This window comes from Myotis nattereri (genome assembly GCF_964212035.1).
Source record: "Myotis nattereri genome assembly, chromosome: X".
In the NCBI taxonomy this organism is placed as follows: domain Eukaryota; kingdom Metazoa; phylum Chordata; class Mammalia; order Chiroptera; family Vespertilionidae; genus Myotis; species Myotis nattereri.
The window spans coordinates 106,389,126-106,397,168 of record NC_138078.1 but is presented as its reverse complement, the minus strand read 5'-3'; the positions used below and the strand labels follow the sequence as shown (position 1 = coordinate 106,397,168).

The window sequence follows — 8,043 nt, the reverse complement described above, 5'->3', positions numbered from 1 at the left end:
CAGCTGATCGATGTTTCTCTCTCATCGATGTTTCTAGCTCTCTATCTCTCTCCCTTCCTCTCTGTAAAAAAATCAATAAAATATATAAAACAAAAAAAACCCAAAAAACCCCACAAATCGTTGTGTGGAGGGCTGACTTTCAATAGATCGCAGCAAGGGAGCTGCTCTGCTACATAGAAACCCTGACCCAGAACCAGGTCATCTACTGAATGGCTTAGTACCAGGTTCCCCAGGAACACGCATTGCCTTAAGGGCGAGGGAGCAAGCCCCTTCCAGCCGCAATGCACTCGTTTCCCAGGAGGAAGGGCTCTCTGCTCTCCATACCCGGACCCGAAATGGTGGGGGACCATCTTTCTGAGGTTAACGGAGGCCAACAGAGGTCAATGGAGGTCAACCGAGGCTCCGTGGCACTGCCTTATCGTTATACCAGGGGGGCATTCTGACTTAGAGCCATTCAGTCATAATCCCACAGATGGTAGCTTTGCCCCATTGGCTCCTCAGCCAAGCGTGGCTATATCTTTAGAAGAAGTTTGTATGAGACTTCAGGAAACACACTGACTTGGGTAGAGTCCAAGCTACTCCCAGCCAGTGCTGGGGGACCACATTCTCAAGGGGGCATGCTCAAAAATCACTGAGAGGCCAGAATGAAGGTTTTACAGATGGCTTACCAGTGGTTGGCAAACTCATTAGTCAACAGAGCCAAATATCAACAGTACAACGATTGAAATTTCTTTTGAGAGCCAAATTTTTTAAACTTAAACTATATAGGTAGGCACATTGTTATTAACTTAATTAGGGTACTCCTAAGGCTTAGGAAGAGCCACACTCAAGGGCTCTCGAGCCCCAGTTTGCTGACTACTGGTAGGTGGAGGGGTTTGGGTTCCCTATGGGAGACACAGAAAGGAGCTAGCATTGGGGAAGGTTCACTATTTCTTTCACTTTTAACACAAGACTATTAAGTATAAATAGCTCCAAATAAGTATAAAAAGCCCTACCCTTTATGCAATGTTAGAACAAGCTTTTCCCTTTTTAAAACATTTTACATATGTATCATTTTCATTTTTAATTACCGGTGAAAGGTTAGTCAGTGTATATCATAAGAGCACCAACAATATCAATGGAAGGCTTTCAAGAGGAAAATAATCAGCATTTGGCAACCTTTTGCTTCAATAGAGATTTTTATTTTAGTAGCCCATGAAAAGGAAGGATAATGCAAGTGTATTATAGTTTCTTCTCTTTTAATCCTCTTTAATGTCTGGGTTATACACTCCACAGTTGTTTTTTAAATATATTTTTAAAATTAATTTCAGATAAGGGAGAGGGAGAGAGAGATAGAAACATCAATGATGAGAGAGAATTATTGAACGGCTGCCTCCTGCACACCCCACACTGGGGATCGAGCCCACAACCCGGACATGCGCCCTGACCTGGAATCGAACCATGACCTCCTGGTACATAGCTCAAAGCTCAACCACGGAGCCACACCAGCTAGGCCTAAGCCTACTTATATATTAATAAGTGTGTCTATACCCTTTCATTATGAATTCATTGAGATATCCATCATCTTCTGGAGTCACTGCATCGAAGTGTATTGTCCAAACTTCTTGTCCATAATGCTCAATTGATTCCCTTCTTCCCTGACTTCCAGTTGACATCAAGTTTCTCCTGTTTGGACAGACACCTGGGAACTCAAGCAGGTGGTTTGTATTTTCTATCTTCATTATGGACCAGAGTTAGCTTCAGGCAAATGGACACATTGAGACCACGTGGCTCACAGCCATGGGTAGGGGCCGTGTGTTTGTGTGGATCAGGACCTACTTGCTGGCTTAATAAATAAAGTTGCAGACAGACCCCTTCCCGTTTAATATTAACTTTTAAAAGTTTACAATCTTAGAAGTTTGTTTTTTTAGCCCTGGCTGGTTTGGCTCTGTGGATAGAGTGTTGGCTTGCGGACTGAAGGGTCCCAGGTTTGATTCCGGTCAAGGGCACATGCCTGGGTTTCGGTCTCGATCCCCAGTAGGAAATGTGCAGGAGTCAGCCAATCAATGATTCTCTCTCATCATTGATGTTTGTATCTCTCTCTCCCTTTCCTTTCCTCTCTGAAATCAATAAAGAAAAAAAAAGGTTTTTTTTTTTTAAAAAGGGCAATTCAAGGGTTTCACTATCATTCCAATGAAGCATTAAAATAATTAGTGATATTTGAAGTATGTTTGCAACAGTGCATATAAGAGGGGAAACATTTCTGAGATATACAACTTATTTTTATCCACCCAGTGCTCAAAAATCCAACACTCAGAGTGGTATGCTTCAAAATGCTTTAACCTTTCCCAGGGTTGATTATAATATGGAAAATATACCATTGACTGATACTGATAAATTCTTGACGATCAAGAGCTTTAACAATATTTTTACAAGCCAATTCCACAAATAAATATTCTGTTAAAAATAAAATGGACAGGATTTTTTAAATCACTAAACACAGATTATATACTCAGGAGTAATGTGAAAAACACATAAAAATCATCATGAGGAAAACTTTTAAATTCCCGAAGGACAGAAAAGTAGATTTAAACAAGGGTAAAGATGTGCACTTTTTGCAAACTGTGGCCAGTTTCCTGTTTAAGCTACAGTAACATTTCCAACTACGGATCATTGTTCCTTCTGTGGCAGATTTTTACAGTTCCTCCAATGCACTTGGGATGACTGTCTCAAAGTAACCCGCAGCTTTCCTGACAACTCCTAGCTCTCTTTCCTTCTAAGAACTGTAGCTCTTTTCTACTGAGTTTTTAGAAACTTCTGCTACCATCCATATCTACCACTTCCACCACCAGATCCATAGCCACCACCACCGGGGCTGCCAGAGCTTCTTCCACCAAAACTGCCCTTCATGGGTCCATAATTTGATTGCTGTTGTCCACTGTAATTTCCAAATTCATTATAGCTCCTAACACCACCATAGTTACCACCAAAATTTCCCCCTTCGTTGTAACCATCATATCTTCCACCACCACCACCACCATATCCAGCACCTTGGTTTCCATATCCTGGTCCACCAGCACACCCATAACTTTCTCTACTACTATAATCAGGACCACTGCCATAGTCACCACCATCACCTCCTCCATAACTACCTCTGCTGCCTCCTCCTCCACCAAAGTTTCCACCATGGCCAAAGTTTCCTCCACCGCCCATGAAGTTGCCAGATCCACTTCCACAGCTTCTGAGATCAAGCAGACTGCATTTCTTGTTAAGAAAGAGCCTTTTTGCCTGGCCAGCAATCCCCTGTGGGGTGTGCAGGAGGCAGCCGATCCATGATTCTCTCTCACCATTCATGTTTCTATCTCTCGCTCTCTCCCTTCCTCTCTGAAATAAATAAAAAATTTTTTTTAAAGGGCCTTTTTCACTTCACAATTATGCCCATTAATACTGGGGTATTTCTGAACAATTTTTTTTCCTGAACACCAATTTTATTAACTATATCATGATCGTCAAAAATTACAAAAGCAAATTATCTTTTTTCCCCCCACTCTGCCTGTCTTCCATAACTTCCATGGTTTCAATCATGCCATACTTTTCAAAGTAGTCTCTCAAATTATATTCTTCTGTATCTTCTTTAATACCACCACCAATTTTCTTCACTGTTAGGTGGGCACCAGGCTTTACAGAATCCTCTCTAGAAACAGCTCTCTTTGGTTCTCCTACACGCCCATCAACCTTGTGTGGTCGGGCACACATTGCTGCATCCACCTCTTCAACACAAGAGTAAGTCACAAAACCAAAGCCCCTGGAACGTTTTGTTTGGGGGTCTCTCATCACCACGCAATTAGTGGGTATGCCCCATTTCTCAAATTGTTCCCCCATTTCTCAAATTGTTCTCTCAAACTGTCATCTGTAGTTTCAATGCTCAGACCACCAATAAACAGTTTTCTCAACTGCTCTGGTTCCTTAGGATCATGGCCCTACTCCCCTGCCCTCTGCTCCCCCACCCCCCAGTGGCTGGAGTCAGGCTGGGGGCGACCAGGCAGTGGTTTTACCTCCATTTTGAGACTGGACTCACCTCTTCCAATCCCAGTTCAATATGGAACCCTATTTTCCATTGTTCATAGGGAAAAACAAACAGGCAGGAATATACAGGAGAATTATCACAATGAAAAAACAGCCATGTTGTGAGAGAACCAGTCTTACTACATGAAAATATGGTGTGTGTGTGTGGGGGGGGGGGGGGCAAAAGTAGGTTTACATGCAGGTTATGATTATTACTAATAAATTAATAATAATAGACTAAACTCAAAACTGTAAACCTACTTTTTCTCACCCCAGTATACAGCAGAACACAAAGACCAAGAATAGATCTGAATATCTACAAAAATTTCCTATACAGTGTGGCACACTCCCAAATCAGTGAGAGTAAACATGCCCTTGGGACAAAGGGGTAGCCATCCATAGCATGTTCTTAGTTCTACACCTCTCACAATAAACCCGGAGAAACTTTATATACATAGAAGTAAATGCAAAACGAACACCCCCGTCAGCACTAGGCACCAACTGCCTGCACTGCTCTTTGCTCTGCTGCCGCCCAGCTCCCACATCAATGGCCGCCATGGGTTTCGGAGACCTGAAAAGACCCCGCGGCCTCGCCTCCAGATGCCCGGCGACTACCAGGTGCTACATGGAGCGGTAGGTGCACCACCAGCAGATGTGGCAGTATTTGAAGCAGTCCTCGACCCACCACTTGCCAACTCGTATCATCCCCCACGTTGTATAACCATCACATCACGTCTTATGGAAAGGCAAGGTCAGCCTGCCAGGAGTGAGGAAAGCTTTGGGCAAGTGTGGCCCTTGCTCATGTGGACGATGCCACAGGAAGTGCAGCTACAGAGAGTAAAGAGGCAGATGACATTGCTCTCTTTGGAGATGTTGAGGAGGAAAGCAGAGGCTAAGAGGAGAACACCTAGCACAGTCTGAGTCAAAGAAATAAAAAAAAAAAAATCCCTGCGCTGACCACCAGGGGGTAGCGCGGAACATGGCGGGCTACCGGACGTGGAGGCAGGGCGCTGAGGGAGGCAGGGAACCTGATCAGCCCTGATGGCCGGCCAGGCCTAGGGACGCTACTAGCATGAACATAAAATTCACCATGTTAAAAAAAACAATCAGACTTAGAAAAACAATGATAAAAGGGAAAAAATATTTTCAATTCACATCTCCAGTCTTCCTCATATATAGCAAGGTTCTTTATTTTATTTTATTTTTATTTATTTATTTATTTATTGCTTAAAGTATTACAAAGGGTATTACATATGTGTCCTTTTATTTATTTATTTATTTATTGCTTAAAGTATTACAAAGGGTATTACATATGTGTCCTTTTTTTTCCCCCCGCCCTTGACAATCCCCTGGCCTCCCCTATATAGCAAGGTTCTTGATATCATTTAAGGGAAAGAGTAGCGGCCAAAAAGACATTAACAGTCCACAGAACACACACACACACCTCTTAAATATAGGAACAGATTCCCCAGCCACTCATATAAGGGAAATACAAATAAAAATCACACTCTTGTATAATGTCTTACATATTATGAGTTTCCAACCAAAACCTGCCCATCTGAGGGGCCTGAATTACCTACCTACCATTTCCTGACCTCTCCTGGATCTGGCTTGTGTCAAATGGCCCCAGATTGCTCTACCCATGAAATTATGATAATCCCACTGTAAACCAAGTGCGGTCCTTTATATGAAAATCCTCGACCCTTAGATCGCGATTGCCCTCTCACGCCATCAAATCTTCTCTGCAGAAGTTGAGTTGCTAAATTTTGGAAATCTTCTGCCTCACCATTAGCAACTGGAAACATGAGGGCACGTGTGTGATCCCCCTCCCCCCACGCATTTAACGCCTTTGATAAATACCACAATTGTTTTCTTCTGAACTTTTTGGGTTCTCCTTATACATATTTTTTGTATTATTACCACCACCTTTTATTATTTCGAAAACTAGAAATTATTTCTTTAAAAAGCTTCATTATTTCTTTCATTAATAATCAACCTTTTTTCAGATCCCTCCTATTGCACCGAACTGTACAAGATGAAAGGTTAATCCACCAGGATTCCCATCACGTGGGGAAGCCCCTGAAGATTTGGGGGCTAGTTCTTCCACGTGGTTAAATGCATGCAATGATATGGAGCTATGATATTTCAGTTCAAAAATTTATTAAAGGAAAGGTTCCTTCTCTAGGGATACATTCCGGGGAGCCCAGTCCCTGCGGGCAGCGCTTTCCATCGAACATACTAGAGAGACCCTCGGGCAGCCCCTTAAGTGGCGGGGGGGGGGGGGGGATGGGATCCGCGGGCCCACCCGATCCTACTGCCCGCCGTGCGCTGGGGCCACAGGGAGCTGCTTCCAGGCCCAGGACGCCGGACGTCCGAGGGGATCTACTTGGAGGCTCTCGATACAGGCAACAGCCCCAGAACTCAGCCAGTCTCACCGAAACTCCAGACCCCGACCCGGTCCCCGAGCCACCACAGGCCCAGGTCAACGGGCTGCCCACTCGCAGGACCGGCAAGGTCCCGTCCGTGCCCAGCCCCGCGTCCACCCCGCGTGCACCCCGCGTCGCGGAAAAGCTGGGAAAGGCAAAGGGAGAGGGCGGAGCGCACCCACCTGGCTGAGGCCACGCTGCATGGAAAGACCTGGCCAGCACTGCTCCTCGCGCGGGCCGGCGGGCCTCCACTGCGACCCCCACCCAGCACCGCCCTAAAGCGGATGCCGCCACCCCTCCCCCCAAGACCTCCAGTTCCTCCGGGGGAGGGGGGAGTCGGGTTCCCGCGGCGTTGGCCCCGCCCCGGGGAGGGGTGGGAGGGCCTCAGACCGTCCACAGCGCGAGAAGGGGCGGGGAGAGGTGGGCTTGGGAAAGTCGGAGGGGAAACCTCTAGTCCTGGGCCATTTCCTCAGGAGAACCTATTTGCCCCCCTTGTAGGTTCCCTGCGGGCAAGGGGGCAGACGGCGAATGCGAAAGAAGGAACACCACAACGGAAAGTTTACCGCTCGATAGTCGCAAAACTGGAGGGAAAATTGTTTAAACAAGTGATGCTTTCAAACGATGTTGATGTTGCAAGTTTGCATCATTCATTTGTCCGAGGGCATCAGACTTTCACTGTTCCCTCCGCAGGTGAGAGGCAGGTTCCCAAGAGCAGCGCTCCCGGCGCCCCGCCACCGCCTGCTCTTCCCCCAGGACCTGCTGGGGCGCCCCGCCCCGTCCTGGGTTTTCCCGCGGCTGCAGCCCTGGACGTCCACACCGCCTGGCGGGGGCGGGGAGGCGCTGGGTCCGAAGTCAGAGCCGCTCGCAGGTTTCTCCCGCCTGACCGGGGCCTGGATTTACTCCTTCCCTCCGACTGAGAAAAGAACGCGCTCCTCTTGCAAAATCATGTTCACATGAGGGAGCCGCGTGTGGGGCAGAGAGGGAGGGGAAGACCGCAGCACCACGGGCCTGCTGGCCCCGACTCCTGGAGTCTCCCGCGGCTCCTCTCCTGGCCACAAAGGACCTGCTCGAGCCCAGGCTTCCCCAGCCACTGCTGTCGGCTGCTCCCAGCCGTGGGCTCGGGCTCCTTTGCCACTCATTCCCTTGCAGTTTGGGCAGCGGTGGGCGGGATTATTCAGGGCAGGAGGGAGGGGGACAGTGAGGACCCCGAGGTGCTTTGTCCGGGCCAGGCGGCTGCCTTTTTGCATTTCAGGTCAACACAGGAAATCGCACAAAACCCAGCTGCCTTCAACTCCCAGGGGGTGAAGGGACGGGACGGCTTAAGGCTCTGCCACAACTTCCCTACCTTTAAAGTGGAGCCTGGAAGGGCTTCCGCCTCCTTCCAGGTGGAATTACCTGACCAATCCCGGGGCTGTGGATCTCGGCTGCCCTGCTGGATTCCTCCCAGTGTTTCTTATCTTTCACTTTAGGGCAGTGGTTCTCAGCCTTGGCTGCACATTAGAATCACCTGGGAATCTTTTTAAAATCCTGATTTCTGGGCCTCATCCTCCGGAAACTCTGTTTGTTACCAATG

At 47.3% G+C, this 8,043-nt stretch overlaps 1 pseudogene across 1 annotated transcript; it reads right to left on the bottom strand.

The window, feature by feature from the left end:
- Positions 1-2,799: 2,799 nt before the first annotated feature.
- On the bottom strand, positions 2,800-3,944 carry LOC308511782 (heterogeneous nuclear ribonucleoprotein A3-like; annotated as a pseudogene). The gene is made up of 2 exons: positions 3,405-3,944; positions 2,800-3,267 (listed from the first exon to the last, which is right to left on the bottom strand). The product of its transcript is annotated as a heterogeneous nuclear ribonucleoprotein A3-like (transcript).
- Positions 3,945-8,043: the final 4,099 nt, after the last annotated feature.